The 17,328-nt window shown below is 42.8% G+C and overlaps 1 protein-coding gene across 6 annotated transcripts in view; it reads left to right on the top strand.

The window, feature by feature from the left end:
* Positions 1-3,587: 3,587 nt before the first annotated feature.
* Positions 3,588-17,328, top strand: part of CSGALNACT1 (chondroitin sulfate N-acetylgalactosaminyltransferase 1) — a 96,291-nt gene continuing 82,550 nt past the window's right edge. For 3 of the 6 annotated variants that reach the window (XM_019534161.1, XM_019534162.1, XM_019534157.1), the window contains exons 1-2: positions 3,783-3,958; positions 4,457-4,543. The gene's annotated coding sequence lies outside the window, so the exon portion shown is untranslated. The other 3 variants (XR_002100909.1, XM_019534160.1, XM_019534159.1) reach the window with 3 other exon arrangements.

The raw sequence follows: 17,328 nt of genomic DNA, 5'->3' as shown, positions 1-17,328 counted from the left end.
GTGCTGCATACAGGGGAAGCATCACCTCCCTGGATCCGTTCGTCATGCATCTGGTAATGCATGATAAAGTGCTGTTAGTCTTGTTGATCACTTTGTCACATTGACAACTCATGTTCATCTTGGAGTCAGCTATGACTCCAAGATCCCTTTCTGCTGCTATGCTGCTGAGAAGGTCATGCCCCAGCCTGTAAGTGTGTTGGTAGTTCTTCTTGCCCAGGTGCCGCACTCAGCACTTGTCTTTGTTGACCTGCATCCTATTCCATTCTGCCCATTTCCCAACCTGTCCAGATCTGCCTGAATCCATTCCCTACCCTCTGGTGTGTTAACTTTGCCCCATAACTTGGTATCACCTGTGAACTTGGACAGGTTGCTCTGTATAGACAACACCGGTTAATATCAACATGTTAGTGATCTCATGTTATGTTGCTTCCGAGTGACTGTTGTTATTGTAGGGAGGGTCATCTGTATACCTGGTATGAAAAATGTTCCCAGGGAAAAATTTCTGATAAGCAGCTGTTGCTCTTTACTGGGTGTTGTTGCAAATTAGTTTTGGCTGTGCCTGTTCAAATGGCCCTTGCTGTTTTGTGGGAGGTTCTTGCAGTGCCGCTGACTGGTTGACAGCTGCATAGTGGGTCCCACTCTTATTCAAAGGAGTAATGTATAGTAATGTGATCAACTAGAAAACTTGTCAGATATGACTAGCTCAGTTGGAGAAGTCTTTACCAGTTCATTTGTGGATACATGGGACGTGAAGGTCCAAGTGTTTGCTGGCCACACGGCATGGAGGCAGAAATCATTAAGGAGGCTGTGAAGGGATCTGATTTTGGACTGGTTGGGATTCTCTAAGGAAGAGCACGTGGGGAAGTTTCAAGGTGAGCTTTTCCTCTCAGGAATGCATCCACAGCCTATCACACAGTGCCCAATGGATGTTCTGGCTCACTCCTGCCCTCCCAGCAGTAGAAAGGCAAGTACATGTAATAGTGAAGGAGCAATACATGTGGGGAAGGTCCTGCATAGGGGAAGACATATGCCCATTTATGTGCGGTAGCATCAGCTGTCTGTGCTGGCAGAGGTTGAGCAGCCAGCAGAGACTGAGATCAACTAGATTGGCTACGCCCTGGAACTGAGGACTCTCAGTTGGACAAATGGAAGACGTGCCAAAGGAAAAGGGAAGTGGAGGTCGGAAATCCAAGGGAGATACTGACCCAAATGCTCAGAGGACAGCGGGGTCTACCTCTCTGTCCAAATGCTTATTAGGAGTGTAGTGGGCTAGGATACACATGCAAATGGAGATTTTCTGTAGTGTATAAATTGGTCAAAGCTGAATAGATTGTACAAGGGAGAATTCAAGGTATTTCTCTGGCTGTAGAGACAGCCCTATACTTCATACCCCAAATTCCAGATCTCTGTGCACTAGAGCTGATCAAATCCAGCCTGATTTTTTTTTTCACATAATGCAAAGTACACACTATTCATTGACCCCATGCTGAAATGAATGACCTTTATGGGCCTAAATTTAGAAAAGTTCAGCCTCAGGTAGAGAGCAAGCACAAAACATTTTAGTCAGTCAGGCTGAAGTATGCCAAAGTGAGAAGTGAATGAAAACATTTATTTTTAATGGGAAGATGTGGCCAGTCCTATGAATGGCATCACTGCTGCACTTTCTATAATAAAGGTTGAATTGTTTGCTAGTTCTCTTTGCCTTGTATAGCTGCAGTCAGGTCTGGTGGATTCTTACCCTTTTGCACCCATAAATGACTTAACTGTTAATTGCTGCATTCTCTCTGCAGTTTCACTGCTGCAACTTCATTGACAGAAATGAGTTACCTGCACAAAACTTGCCGTTGCTGTTGCTGATGGCCTGGCACCACTGGTGGCAGTGGCCACTAAGCCACCATAGCTGTTCCATGCACTGCTGCTGCCCTGGGTGCAGAACTGCCCAGCTACACTTCTGCTAATTACCCAGACACAGTGAGCTGGACCAAGTGTGACAGATGGCATAATGAAAGCTGCTAAATATGGATTGTTCCTTGAGGTATAAAGGGTGCTTCTACACATGATACTTTAATGCACATTAGCCTAAGTTAATGCACATTAAGGGCATAAATCTATACACGTGCACCCTTAATTCACATTAAAATGGTGAATTTAGGCTATTTGTGCTTAAATTTGATACCTGCAAATGCAGGTATCAAATTTGGTGTAAATAGCCAAAGCACATTAATACATGTGTAGATGTGTTAAAGCACATTAATGCCATGTGTGTGGACTGACTTGGGACTAATTTTAGTCCTAAGTCAGTCCACATACAGTGTTAATGTGCTGTAACACCTGCACCTGTAAACGCCTACCTAAACCCCCTTAATGCATATTAACCTAATGTGCATTAAATTTAGGTGTGGTTAAATTCACATGTAGACATGCTCAAAGGGGAGAGAACTCCAAGAACCCAGACTGACTTTGCAGGGCTGGCACTTAGAGAAACCATCTCTGCTTGTAAACTGGCCAGGCTTGATCCAGAAATCTACTGAGGCTCAATGAGGAGAAACCCTCCCCCAGGCCATTTTTAAAATCCTTTTTCAGAGTAGAGCTGTACTCTAAGCTTAAAGGATTTGAGGGTAAGCAGCCAAAGAAGGAATTGTGCCTTTGTCAAGGTCTCTTTCATAATATAGATTTCCTTTGGAACAGAGACTGTGTCCTAGACACCTCTCTTGCTGTTTGTGATCGCCTTCTCTCACTGTCAAGTTCACGTTATCCCTGTCGCAACTATAGAAGATGCCGAAAAAGAATCAACAATCAGGAAGAACTTGCTGTGCCTTGGTCACTGCCTTTAGTCTGATCCATGCTCTGAGAGGTTAATCCACTTCCTGCTTTCACATTTTGTTTTGTTTCTCTCATCCTTCTGGTCCTCCTCCTCTTCTGCTTCCCCTGCAGGTGTTTCCATGTGGCCTGATCCTCTTCTCCTTACTACACATGCTGCCTTCTCACTTGTTTTCCTTTTCCCTGAGCTTGCTACCCACCCAAGCTATGCTCTTCTCACTTGCATGTTCACTCTGATCCATAAGGATGACTCATTCTCTTAATCAGCAGTGACCCCCAGTAAAAGCATTTCAATTCACATCTAATTTTCAAGTGATTTACAAGCTTCAGAGTTTACATTTATAATAGAAACAAAATCAGCCTGAATCATGTGACCAGCCAGTTCTCTGCAGCCAACAAGTGCTGGACATTGATTCTAGGGACCATGGCCTATAAAATCTCTCATCATGCAGGAAAAGCTTCTGCTAAGTACAGTGAAATCCTCCGCTATTTTCTAAGAGTCCATTGTAGGATGGGTTAGGTATTTCTCCATGCAGTTAATTATCAATAGCCTGCTCTCTTCAACTTCAGGCAATCAGTGACCTGATCACCAGTTGGAGTATACCTGCATTTCCTCTCTCCATACACTTATACATGAATTCACGCTTGAATGTGTGTAACTACCTTTATATATGCTTACCGTCCTACAAGCCTGTGTGTGCACGTAACTACCCTCATACTGTATGGCAAATCCAGTTGAATGGCATGCATCTAGAAACTCCTTCAGAGAGATTGCCTCTTGAAGTCATACACCCACTGTAAAAGGAGTGGGACTGCATCCAGCCAGCCCTAGGAGAGGATGCTGAGAGCATATTGAAAAGCTGTCTTCAGCCAGGGCTTGCCAGTTTAACAACTCAGTTCAGTGTTCCTATTGCACACTGGGCTCTTTGACGCAACAGAGAGCTTTTTTTTTTTTTTTTTTTTTGCTTCCTCTTAAATCCGCCTGGCCAATTTAAAGCTTGTGGATTCTTTTTTTCCCCTCAGGGAAAGCTTATGAGAGGATTTTCTTTTTTAACAGTTCATTCCATGAAGCCTTTTTTTTTTGTAAATTGTTTGCTGTCAGGAAACGTTGGAGCTGAACACAAGGCTTTCATTGCAGGTCAGTAGCTGAACTCCTGACCGAAGCATTTAACATTCAAGTGTTGCTTTAGCAAGTCCTGGAGTTTGCAAGGGGAAGGCAAGTCAGCAAGGTTGTATCATTTGAGCCAATGGGAGGCTAACTTCTTAGTGAAAATTTTTGCTCTTCAGTGGTTTGGAGTGAATTTTCTGCAAGATTAATTGATCAGGTTCATCTTGGAGACAAATGGGCCAAATCAATGTTGTTTTGCTGAGAACAGTGGTGTGACACCAAGAATCAATCTGGTCCTGTGCCATTTATATACTGTATGATTTGATCCACCTAAATTTTTGTAAGTTCTACAGGGGATTTTAAGGATGACAAATTTCTTTTGCTCCTTTATTAAACTAATTATATTTTTGAGTTGTTGTTTAACAGCTTATTTCTTTTTAGCAGGATATATTTAGAAGCATATTGCTACTTCATACAGACACTGCAGGGAAGGCAGTCATTTGCAATTGTCTTTTGTTTTTCTTTTAGATTTCTATTGAAAGAACTCAAATTATTTACCCTGAAAAGGAAGGATGTAGATGTATCATTATTGCCTGTTTCCAACCTGTCATTGAGGTAAGTCACTCTTTTTCTCCTGTCTCAGAAATTAATTTTGAGATACAGTCATTGTTTCTGTCATCTTCACTATATTTATAGAGCTCTTCCTTTTATTTGTAATGCATTTGTTTTCCCTATTTGGTTAAAAAGCAGATAAACAGTCAAGTCAATCATTAAACTGTTTACCGTCTGTAAGACTTGTTAAACCTTACACTTTCAATACTGTTTTCTACACTTCTGTGGACTAGCATAATTTACCCATTCATTTCACAGGAGTAGGTTTTTTCCTGACGATGAATAAAATATTATTTTTTATTATCATCGTCATGATATGAAGTGTTGGTTAGTGTTTGCTATCTGCCTGGGCTGGTCAATTTTCACATGAACTTTGTAAAACTGAGTTTAACTTATTTTTAGTATTGCACACTTTTCTACCATCATGCATTTCAGGGAGGGTTTATATTAAATTGAATTGTTTTAGAACATGCACAATGCAGTTTCTACCAGGGACATTATTTTAATGGTACACCAAAGGGCAACACAGAAAATAATAATCCTATCAAGCTGTTGATTTTCCTTCTCCTTAATGTCTTCTGGGTATATGAAGAAGTATATAATTTCCAAAATATCAAAATATTTATGGAGACCAAGTCAGCTGAAAAATGTTGCTGCAGTGTTCGCCCTATACAATTATGGTAAAAATAAAAATTGTAGGAATGTGGCTGTTAGCCTGAGTGATGATTACCATCCAGGGAGCTAAAGAACTGTTAATTTTTTTTCAAACAACTTAAGCTTTGGCCAGCATTGCTGAGAGACTGATTGTTCCTTCATGGTTAAGACTGTAGCAAGCTTCCCATTACAATAAATCAGATTTTTGAAACACAATTTCTGTGATTTCATCACTAGTAGAACAATCCATCTGAAATGGCACATGGTAGTTCTCACCCAGGGGAAGTTTAGTTCAACCTAGATATGTTATTTTGTAGAGATGGGTTGATTCAGAAAGTTTCCAATACTGGAAGTCCTTCAAAGGCTTTTTTCACATCCCTGTTAGTTGTCTTTATGGATTTTGAATTGCATTAACTCTGCTACAAAAAGATGCTTTTAGTGTCTGTGGATATTTTCTGAGTTGAGAAGATTAACGAAGGACTTAAAAGGTACAAAGAACTGTTTTTAAGCATATAGATAAAACATTTGATACCATAAGCATTTATTATATTCTTACATGAATAACTTAATTAAAAGATTAAATACAAATCTATTCAGCCTGCACTTCCTTCAGCCATCATCAAGCCAAATCTTTTTGGCCCTTTCTGTCATGTACTTTTGGAAGAGGGGATTCATAACATTCTTAGACTCCAAAGATTACAACATCTAGAAATGCACAATTAAATTTGCAATTGGTAATACACAAATTCTTTATCACCCCAACCTGTTCCCAATGCATTCTCACTTTCAACTATGCTTCCTTAAATCTTGAAACACATCATATAACAACTGAGTGATAAAATATGGCACGTTTTATCAAATTAATTTTCAGCAGAATGAACGGTGTATGGTATTGCATTACCTTTCCTACGGAGACCCTTTCACGGCAGGGCCTTTCCCTTTTCAAGGGGATTTTGTGGGTTGCTGTGGTTGGGATGGAGAATGTCCCTGGCGCCTAGCTACTTTGTCTTGGCTGTGAAATGCATTGATCTGTAACATCAGGTTGTTTTTTTCCCCATCATTTTAATCTTCACCAGGTAAATCAGAATCTTTAAATGCTGTTTATTTTGCTTTGCGTTGCTTTGCTTCTGTTTGCTTAAATAGAAAGAAGGCAACAAGATCAGGACCACTATGCACAGAGACAAGCACCCTCACACACAAATAGGTTTCTCCCTCTCAATAAATTCTTTGAAACGTTTGTGCGTTATTTTGCATTTTACACGTTCCCACCATGACAAAAGTAGTATTTGCATGCAGGGCCAGTAATGCCTTCTTCACGGAGTCATGAAATACCTTAGACTTACGGTGTAATTGGACTTGCCTTACAAAGGGCAGTGTGTTTAGGCTGCTAACCACAGGGCAAAGCATGTGCCTGTGAGAAAACAGATAGCTGTGCAGACAGGATGGAACAACGGGAGCTGCTTCAGAGTAAATGCTGAAGTTGGCTTCCCATTTTAAGCCCACATGGGGGCTAGGGACAGACATTACACATAAACTGGTTTAAGTGATCAGAAATTGGTTTAAACCTGTAACAGAACAGAAGTTCAGTGCACATAAACCAGTTTCAAAATGGCTGAAACTGGTTTAAGATAAACCTGGCTGAATGTAGTATCAGACTTAACTAATTTGGGTCAAACTGGTTTATGCAAAGTCTGTCCCATATGCCTTCCTGGTTTAAGTTAAACCAGACTCCCCCAGCATCCCAGATGCTTTGCTGGGCTGGGCTGTGCTGTCTTCTCCAGAGAACAGGCCTGACCTAGCCCCCCGCTTTCTAGCCAGAGCTTCAGCAGAGACTGCAGGAACAGTAGGGTCTGCCTGGCTTCTCTAACCCGAGCCACTGCAGGCATGTGCTCCCTTCCCAATTTGCAGGCAAGTGTTCCCTTTCCAATTTGCTGCTTCGCTTTATGCTTCCTGCCCTATCTGCTGCTCTGCTGCCTATCCCCTCCCTGAACTGATGCTTGCCATACATAGAGGCTGCCTGTGCCACTTTGGCATCCTGGAAAAGAGGGTTGCATGGAGCTGTGTGCCTGTCTCTAGTGCTTTTTGGAGAATATAAAACAGAGGTGGAGGGGCAGGAGACTGGGAGGGCATGTACAAGGGTTGGGACTTCAGTGACCTGGGGTATGGAGCTAACTCTGCTACTGACCTGAAAGGTGGCCTTGGGTAAATCACTTCTCCTCCAATACCCTTTGTTCTTCTTGTTTATTAGACTGCAAGTGCTTGGAATAGACGCTTCTTTTCCTCAGAGATTTGTGCAAAAAATAGTGCTGTGCTGATTTCTGTTAGCACTTCTTGGCATTATGGTACTACTAATAATCAGGCTAGAGAAATGCCTCTCTTCCTTTCTGCGGGGGAAGGGAGGCCATAAGTCTACAATGCTGCTTGAAGCCTGGGGTGAAATTCATGGCTTTTTGTTAGTTCATACATTTGTTTACAAACTTTTCCTCGGAACAGGAGCTCTTATAGAAAGACTTGGACAAAAGTCCCAGTGAAAGATTTTTGACTTATTACTTAACACGCGCAGTCTCACCTCAGCCACAGCAATGTTGCTCCAGCAGTATTGTGGCAATTGTGCTTCAAGAGGTGCCATGAGCCTGTCTGATCGCAGGACCTTTATCCCTTGTGTTGTGCCTTGGCTTCTTTAAGATTTCTGTGCAACTGTAACACAAAGATTAATAGCAACCCTCCTCCGCACCCCCCAAAAAAATGTTCCAAGAATCATTTGTATTTCACCCAGTCTTTAATTTTAAAATGTGTCTCAGCAGTAATTAATAACTGCCCAGGGACAGATTAAGGCTTCAGTTTGACATCTTGTCTTCGCATTTTGTCTTCTCTCTATTTCTCATTGCAGCCCCTTCTTCCAGACGTGTATTTGGAACTGATGGCAGTCTTAATAAAATGATGACTCTGCAACGTGCATTAGGTAAATTAATGTTGAAACTGGCAAAGACTTTGCTGTTGACTTTTTTTTCTCTCTGAAATACCAATTGTGATTCTCTAGTCTGAAAGGTGAATTGCAGGTCAGGGGCAAATTAATTTATTCAGATGTCGATCTGATTCTCATTACAGCAGAGGACAGTGAGATTGACAAAGAGGATTGTAGATTATTTCTTGTCCCTGTAAAGTTGAACAAACTCTAAACTCTTCCATTTAGTAGGAGTATCAGAATGAATACACAGTTCAACTGTATAAACTAGCAACCTTTTCATAGATTCATAGATTGTAGGTTGGAAGGGACCTGGGAAGATCATCAGGTCGAGTCAATAATTTTCCTCCACCCAGATTTTGTTCCAGACTAATACCTGTTTTTTAAAATATATATGTCTATTTTTGGAAGGAGAATGGCTCCACATTACCCACATGAGGGTTGCCCCAGCCACCTCCCTGCCACCCTGCCTCCCTCCTCCGGCTTCTGCCCACTCCTGGGTAGGGTAGGTATGGATGGTAACCCTAACTGGGGAGAGGTGGTAATATGGGATCTAAGACAAAAGCTTGAATCAAGGACTGACTTTCACTAGATCGCAGCAAGGTAGCTGCTCTGCTACATACAAAACCTTGACCCAGCTGGCTATCTGAGGCAAACTGAGGCTCCAGAGCATTGCAATAGCATTATGTTTATGGGGGATTTTGATTTAGAGTTGTTCAGTCATAAGGTGTTCAGTAATAATCCCACAAGTTGTAGCTTTGCTCTATTGGCTCAACCAAGTACATATATCAAAGCTAGAGACAGACATTATACATAAACTGATATAAGTGATCAGAAACTGGTTTAAATCTGTAGCAAAACAGAGGTTCAGTGCACATAAACCAGCGTGAAAATGGCTGAAACTGGTTTGAGACAAATCTGGTTGTCAGACCTGGTTATCAGACTTAACTGATTTGGCTCAAACTGGTTTATGCAGTGTTTGTCCAAGACCTCTTCCTGGTTTAAATTAAACCAGACTCCCCCAGCATCTGGGCATGCTCTCTGGGCTGGGTGGGGCCAGAGGGTGGGGGGAATCCCTCCCTAATGAAAGCATCCTGCCTGGGCTTAGCCATGCCCCCCTCATCTCAGCACTATGGAAGGGAAGGGAGGGCTGTTCTAGTGCTTCCCCCCACCTCCCCCACCCTGCTTCTAGCCTGAGCCACTGCAGGTATGTGCCTGCATTTCTGGGATGTCTGTGTGGTTACAAACTGGTTCCAGCTAGCCAGGTTGGATTAACCTGCAAAGATTGAATGAATTCAGGCTCAGGCTTTTTGAATGTCTGTCCCTAGCCCAAATGTCTGAGCCTGTGGTTTCTCTTGAACTGAGCAGGATTATTATTGCAACAACACATCAGCAACTGGGTAAAACTAACCTTTCTCATGATGGACTAAACTCAGATCATGTTCCATATGGGAGGACAATCAATCCAATACCTGGTCAATTCTGTTTTGCAATGACAGGAAAAGGTGACAGTGAAGGATCAAAAGTGACACTGCTACGAATACTTGGCTACCTCAAGCCAGTTATCCCTGTGGTAACTCTTCTGACACCTGCTTAAGACCCCCAAAATAAGAAGGATCATGAGGCCCTGCTTTCATGGTCTGTATTCATACTGAAAAATCAAGATCCAGCAAGCTTTTTGCCTTTCTGCCACGTGGGAGGTTTCTGTCCTCCCTGAAGCTCACCTTAAGACACCTGGCATATAGTTCGACAGATGTACCTCCTCACTCAGATACCCCATCTGACACAGTCCCCAGAATAGGTTGCACCCTGCCCATGTGTGGCACTTGGGGCACTTTTACATGTGCTCTGAGGGCTGGGGGGTGGTGTGGGGGTGGGTGGGCAGTATTTTAATTAGAGAGGCTCCAAGAGCCGATTTAATTAAATCGCCACCATGTCTCCTGAATTAGTGTCAACGCTGCTCTTAAAAATGGTGGTGGGGGTGCTTGAACTAAAGGTTGTTTGATGAACTTTAGTTCAAATGTCTCTGCTGCCATTTTTAAGCATGGGGATGTTGATATACGAGATGCAGGAGGCTGCTGGAGCACAGCAATTGTCAGGATCCAGCAGGCTCGATTAATTGAATCTGCTCCAATGCACATGTCAGAACAGCTTCTGCGCTCATGCATAGGTGCCTTACAGCCAAAAGCAGAAGCCCCTTGCGCCTTGCCCCCTGTCTCACTAAGTGAAAAAGAACAAAAAAATAGTGGTATTACAGTAGCAGCCTCAGGAATTCCCACTTACTCTGCACCACTCATGTCTCTATACAGTGCCAGACTAGAGTCAAGCTCAACAGCATCTTCTTTCACCAGTGATTCTGCCAAGGCCATTCCCTTGGCTGTGATTTTGCTCTATTGTAGATAGGGACAGTAGGAATCTCATTCTTCCTTTCATACTCATTATTAATTAGATGATGAGGCACTTGGATAAATTTGAACCGAGTTTTGTGGGCACCTATTGCGCGTATTTGGGGAAAGCCCCTGGTGGCCTGTCCAACCAAAGGTGGTCAAGTCTGGTGATGTCATCATGTAAATACAATTCTCACAAATTATTCTTAAACTAAATGAGGTCTCAGTGGAATTTTCTAGGCTTTCTGTGTTCCAAGGACAATGATGGTTTTGCCTGATCTTAAAAAGATGTTAAGCGTATCAATTGACTACTGTAGGGCTCTCCTACTCAGCAAACTTTCTCTGATTGGAGCCAGTGACGGTCAAGGCACCCAAGAGTCTATCATTCTCCTCAGGCTGTTTGCCAGTTGCACTGAGTGGGAGGCCAAAACATGTAACATTGTCTGTGCCAGTCAATTGCTGTCCTTGTATAGTAAAGTCCTGTTTTTTTGATACCTTCTTCAAAGCTGTTTCTGACAAGGTGCCTGATTTACTTTCAAAGTGAACTATCATATTTAGTATGATGGCATCCTTCTCCCTCACAAAAAACAGGTCAGGTGTTTTCAGCTTGTTATCTCTATCCCTGAGATGGGGTTCTTTGTAGACTTCTCAGCTGTGCTCTTTTGCTGTATATGCTACCAATTTGCAGAGTTTATTATGTATTTTTATTTTGGCATCTCTTTATCTTGGAATGGATGTCTAACTGGATAAATGCCCACAATATAGGAGCACTTTTCTCTTTCCATCCTGCAGTACCTACAGTTTTGTGGGGGGGGAGAGATAGTTAGCCATATTACTCTGAAGTCAGTCAGAAGGCAGGGTAGATATGCAACTTTATAGAATAATAAAATTATATATATATATATTTATGTATGTGTATATATAAATGCTTCATTGTATACAGTGCAAGGAGGTGCAGAAAGAAGACTATAAGGAGAGAAATTAGAATACAAAAGACAACGTGGGAGTGGGGAGAGAGAGAGATGGTGGTGGGCAGTGTTAGGAGAGAAAAGCAAACAACTGATTAACCCATAGGAACAAAGTGGGTCACAAAAGTTAATCCAGGAAATGAGATAAGAATCTGTAGTCCCTGTTGACACCATACCTCACACAGTCCAGTTTGTGTATGATTTCTTGTTCCTCAGCTGTCTGTTCAAACTGCTTTTTAATTTTTTGTTTTGCTTGAGACCAGCAATCCTGAGGCCCGCAATGGAATGTCCAGGGAAGTTGAAGCATTTTGCCATAGGCTTTTGTGTTGCTGTACAGCTGATGTCAGATCAGTGTTCATTCATTTGTACATGTAGAGATCACCCTCTCTGTCCACTGGTGACAGAGGGGTATGGTAAGAAGATGATGGTGTATATGACATTGGTAGAGCTCAAGGTGAATGAACCTTAGATGATGTACTCCTTGTTTTTAGGTCCAGTGATGATGTGATCTGTGTTGACGGGGGGGGACACAGTAGGCATTTGGGTCTACTGCAAGGCCTAGTAGCTCAGTGAGGATGGGAGTTCATTAGTTTGAGAGACACTGGTTGAGACTCATAGGCTGTCTATAAGCTAGGACAGTTTGTCCCCAAAAGCTATCTTGAAACAGTTTTCCTTTTCCAAGAAGGGCTGGAGGTCATTAATGATGAGGTCATTAGGTTTTCAAGCTGGGGCCTGCAGGTGACAACCAGGGCCCTAGTATCTAGGCTATGACCCAGAAACTCCTTAATGGGATAGACAATGGCTTATAATCTTAGGGCACCTAGTAGATGTTTCTCCTGGATGCCGTCATAGTTCATTCACCAGTCACTACCTATAGGATTATTTCTGAAATGCTCAGTGCCACAGCCTTGGAGTGGAAGTTTAGTCTATTGATTGAACTGTTCATATATGCGCTCTCAGAATTCAATACTTCACTATAGGTGTAGATGTCTCCAATTCAGTGGGTCCAGATCATTACCTTGCACAGAGGATGTAACCATAATGAAATTGGGGCAGTCACACTTGGTATTCCTTTCTCTTTCCTGCCAGCAGCCAACCCTTTGCTTATGCTGTTGGTCAGTGCTATTTGGTGAATTAAAGGATATGACCAGTTGGCAAGCCAACTTGGATGGATAGAATAACTATTTTCATAGTTCCAGTCCACCATCTCTGGGGCTACAATATAATAAGCTATCACACATGCATGCAGGAAAGTGGAGCCAGGATTTAACTATTGCATCTATTGCAGAAAGGATGATACTCCTTAACCCAGAATGGTTGGCCTGATAAATTATTATTGGTAAGACATGTATATTCAATAGCTCTAGCTTCCATGTTGGTTTCAGAGGAGCTTTACCAAACTTAAAAAGCTAATGATCAAGCTTGTTCACAAATTCTTCTTGATGGGCACCAGTCCAAGGATCTATTGTAAGACCAAGATATTTTCCAGTTTATCCAGGTGATATCATATTCATATCTAATCCAATCATCTATGGCTTGCAGTCATTCACAACACAAGAGCCATGAGTAGGACAGATAAAAAACCATTGCATCTTCTTTACCTGCATCGGCAGGCTTGACAGCTGACAGAAGGCTTCAACCATTTGAATATACTTGGCTATCCCTTTCCAAGTATCACTTAATAAGACTACATTGTTAGCAAAAGCCATTGTTGTTAATTTGTTGTTATTATAGGTCTAACCATTTCCTCTGGATTCTAGTTGGGTGACTCCTGCTATATTAAATAAGAAGGGCAACATTGGTTCATCCTGCTTGACTCTAATGGTGATACATTTATGGGATGATAGTTCCTTATGGATGTCTAACTGGATGATAATATTACTGTAAGATACTTTTATGATGTTTATAATTTGTTCATCTAATATCTTCTTAAGATCCATAAGATATGATTAAGGGACACAAAATTAAATGCTTTAGAAATACTGACAAAAAACAAAACCTCCCAGAGACTTACCCTCTTTCTTTCTTTGTTTTTTGATGAGTTGTAGTATCATCAAGTTTTCTGAGCAGCTTAGGGCATCAATGAAACTTCTTTGTCTCATGTTTAATTGGACAAACTTTTACTATTCTGCTTGTTAATATTTGAGAAAAAAAGTCACATGATAGGTTCAACTATTACCAGTCTCAAGTTTCTCGTTGCTCTCAATCCCTCTTGGTCTTTGATATCAATAAAGACTGGCATTCTTGAATGTCATATCCATGGTGAGCCATATATTTTAGACAGTGCTTTTCCCTTGAGGTCAGCAAGATGAAGATCGCCTAGGGTAAGATTTTCAGGATGAAGAGTGGCTTTATTCATCATTTCTTGATCTTACTAATTTCTCTTGACAGGATTAAAAATTCATTGTCTGCATTCATTAATAAAAGAAAGAAGCCTAATTCCTTAAATGCTGAATCCATTTCCCACTTGATCTGTGACTCTTTCCCCAAGTAGGACCTCACACTTTACCTATTTTTTTTGTTGAGCATGTTATGGACTAGGTTTTGTCTGAAATAACTTCCGGTACCAGAGGTATGTACCTCTCTTTCATGCTCTCTTTGACATCTAGTTCCTCCTCTTGGATTTGTTGAAGCTATCTTCTTTTTTTCTGGCTAAATATAGAAGGGATAATTTCTCCCAGAAAACAAAGAGAATATCCATTGATGTTATTTAATTTAAAGTTCTCACACCAAATGCTGTTGAACCCATGACTGAAGAACTCTTTCCTCTTCCTCAGATAGGTTGATATCCTGTAAATAATCCTTGGCTCTTAAAGTGAGCACTCAATCCTTGAGTAACTCTAAGATCTTCTTTTTTCTGCTTATAAGTATTCCCTCCTCCTGGGAACCTGGCAAAAGATCTTTTACTCCTGATGTTGTTTGTATGAATCCAGGATGCCTCCTCATATCACTGATCTGCTTGGGAGTTTTACTCTTTAATATGTTGTTTATTTGTTTTTTTGTTATCACATGAACTATGAGATTTAGCATCCAGTTGTAACAAGAATGCTCCCTTCTCTCATGACCCACAGCTTTTGTGACTCCCCCTCTTGGACTCAGATTTGGATTGGCTGTTTAAGAAGATTTGTTCCTTCTTTCACAAAGCTGGGTGCACCTAATTCTGATTCTAAACCACTTTTGCTGCCACATTTTTGGTCATACAGTTTGCAGGTCTGATCTCCCATTGGGATTTATATATGCATGGCCTTCCACTTTGGCACATGCTGGAGGATACTATGATGGTTTGATTTCATTCTCCCATGACAGGTTCACTAGCAAGGAGTTTTTGTTTTCCCATGTTTGTACTTTAGATGTTCCACCAAGACTGTCACCTTCCTAATGTGGTCCCCACAAATCGGCATGATGGATTCTCATCTGGCAGTTTTGCTACAGAATACCCACCAGTCAGCATCTGGGTTATTACCAAATGCATCATTTACCTGTGTCAACATCCTGCTCCATGTCAAGTTCTTCAGTGGCAATGAGCCTTTCCATTTGATTGCTATGGGGCTTGGCTCAGTCCCTGGGGAAAAGGGTTTGCATTGGATGGTAGAATGAGCATACTGGGAAGAACTGCTTTGTATGGGGCAAATGAGACCCTGACTTGGAATGCAACATGATTAATATGATTAATGATGCTGTAGGGACTGGAAAGATCCTCTTTCATCATTCTGATGCCAGGCTGAATTTATGTTACTAGAAAGTAAAAAAGCTGGGGAATTTATTTGAAAATTGAACATGATTCAGTATCTTTAAAGCAAGTTCATGTTGCTCTTGGAAATGGCATTAGACTCTGAACTTACTCAAGCGATTTCAAATATTTTGCTTCTAAAGCTTCACTTGAGAAAGTCTAATCATAGAAATCTCAGCCATGCTGATGAGAGCATGATCAGAAAGCACTGCATGTGCCTGATGTCTTCATTAAACACTCAGCATTAGAAATAAGTATTAAAAGGACAAGGGCTGGAGTATATATTATGTAGACCAGGGGTGTTCAACATCTGCCCGTGGGCAAGATTTGGCCTGTGGCTCCATGCCATCTGGCCCACGGGGCTCTCCGTGGCTCTGGAAATCTGGCAGAAGGAGAGTATAACGGGGGTATACTGTGGGGGCCGATTTTTCTTTGGCCCACCCACCTATTTCTGGGCCAACTGCCCACCTGCTCTCCTGCCACGTCTTGTTGTCAATTAATTAATGATCTTAATTAGGCAGGAAGCTGCCCATTTTTTTGCCCCAATGCCAGGGGGCGCTATCTGCAGCTCCGCTTCTCCCCTACACCGCAGCCAAGCCTTGCAGATGGTATTTATAAATTCCTCTTTATGTTGGGGTCTCAGCTGCTGTCCCCTTCTCTCTAACTAGCCCTGTCAGCCACAAAAAAACACAACCCACTAATGGGGGCTTGGCTCCAGGGCTCTAGCTCTCAAAACTCACTCAGGCTTCTGTGCCCTCTCTGGCGCTGGGGCCTGCTCAGCCCGAACACTGCTTCCTCTCTGGCGCTGGGGTCTGCTCACCCCTGAATACCGTGCACTCTCTGGTGCTGGGGTACCCACGCTGCAGTGGGCCCCCAATGAGTCCTCCTCCTTCCCCAGTCCTCCAGCATTATTAACATTCAACACAAAACAGGCTTCTATGGTCAAAAATGATAATAAAAAATAGGAGAGGCAACATGCCTGCTAACTTTAGGTGATCATTGTTGCAGGATCTTTCCCTGGTCAGGCTTACCACAGATCACGAATAGGCGGGAGAACAGTGAACAGGCTTGGTAGCTTTTATTACTGAATATCAACGTAGGCGCGCAGCGGCTAGAACTCACCACGCCTCACGCGCCCTAATGGTGCGCGAGACCGATGAACCTGGCTGGTGAATAGTTTCTGGGGTTTCAGGTCGCTGGGATCAGGTGGGTCTCTGCGTCCTCCTTCGGTTGGCCACTCCGAAGGCCGAGCCATGTCCGTATTAATCTGCCGTGAATCGTTCCAAGTCCGTTGGACGCAGAAAGGACCCTGACGATCAGGTGCAGGCTCCTTTTATAGCTTAGGTGACGTGCAGTGGTGTGATTGTGTGAGGCACCTTTCGATAGGCCCATGGCACTGACTGACTGACGCTGGACTCCGCCTTGTGGAAAGTTCTAGCTACCGCTTATCTCTTACACTGATGGCAGAAAAACAACTATAGTCTGCCTAGCAACTGTTACATAACTCTGTGTAACTTTTTCTGATTGCCAAACATGGCCACTTAACAAACATAGTGATCACAACAATCATGTCCTTTGGCTCACAGCATGGCATATTTTTCTGGATGAGGCTGCAGTCATGGCACCATGGTCATCGGGAGTCCCCTTCTCTGCTGCCCCCGGTCTTCTCTGCTGCTGTTTCTAGGGGTCTGGCCTTCCCCTTCCTGCCACCTGACCGGCAGGCAGGCCTGAGCCTTAACCCCTACCTGACTGGCTGGCTGTGACTGGAAGGTTCTAGATTTAAAGGGACCACCCTGTCTCTTGGTAACAGGGCTAGGGTTCCTTGTTACAGAGAGCAGTAGCACTGCCCTCCCAGCTGCCAAATCATCAGATTTGTGGGGAGCCCCAGGCCCTGTACACTGGATCCAGAGCCCAATTTTAGCATGCAGGGCTGGGTGGGAGCAATGCCGGCCAGGCCCATGAAGCCAAATCCTGGCATACAGGGGCCTGGGAGCCAGGAGGAGGTGGCACCATGTCCTCAGGACCCAATCCCAGTGCACAGGGAGTGGGAGGGGGCAGTGCTAGGCCCCCACTCTCTGATACAG

This window comes from Crocodylus porosus, unplaced genomic scaffold (assembly GCF_001723895.1).
Source record: "Crocodylus porosus isolate Cpor-Errol unplaced genomic scaffold, CroPor_comp1, whole genome shotgun sequence".
NCBI classification, from domain to species: Eukaryota; Metazoa; Chordata; order Crocodylia; family Crocodylidae; genus Crocodylus; species Crocodylus porosus.
The sequence above is the reverse complement of the archived record's forward strand: the minus strand, read 5'-3'. Positions and strand labels throughout refer to the sequence as shown.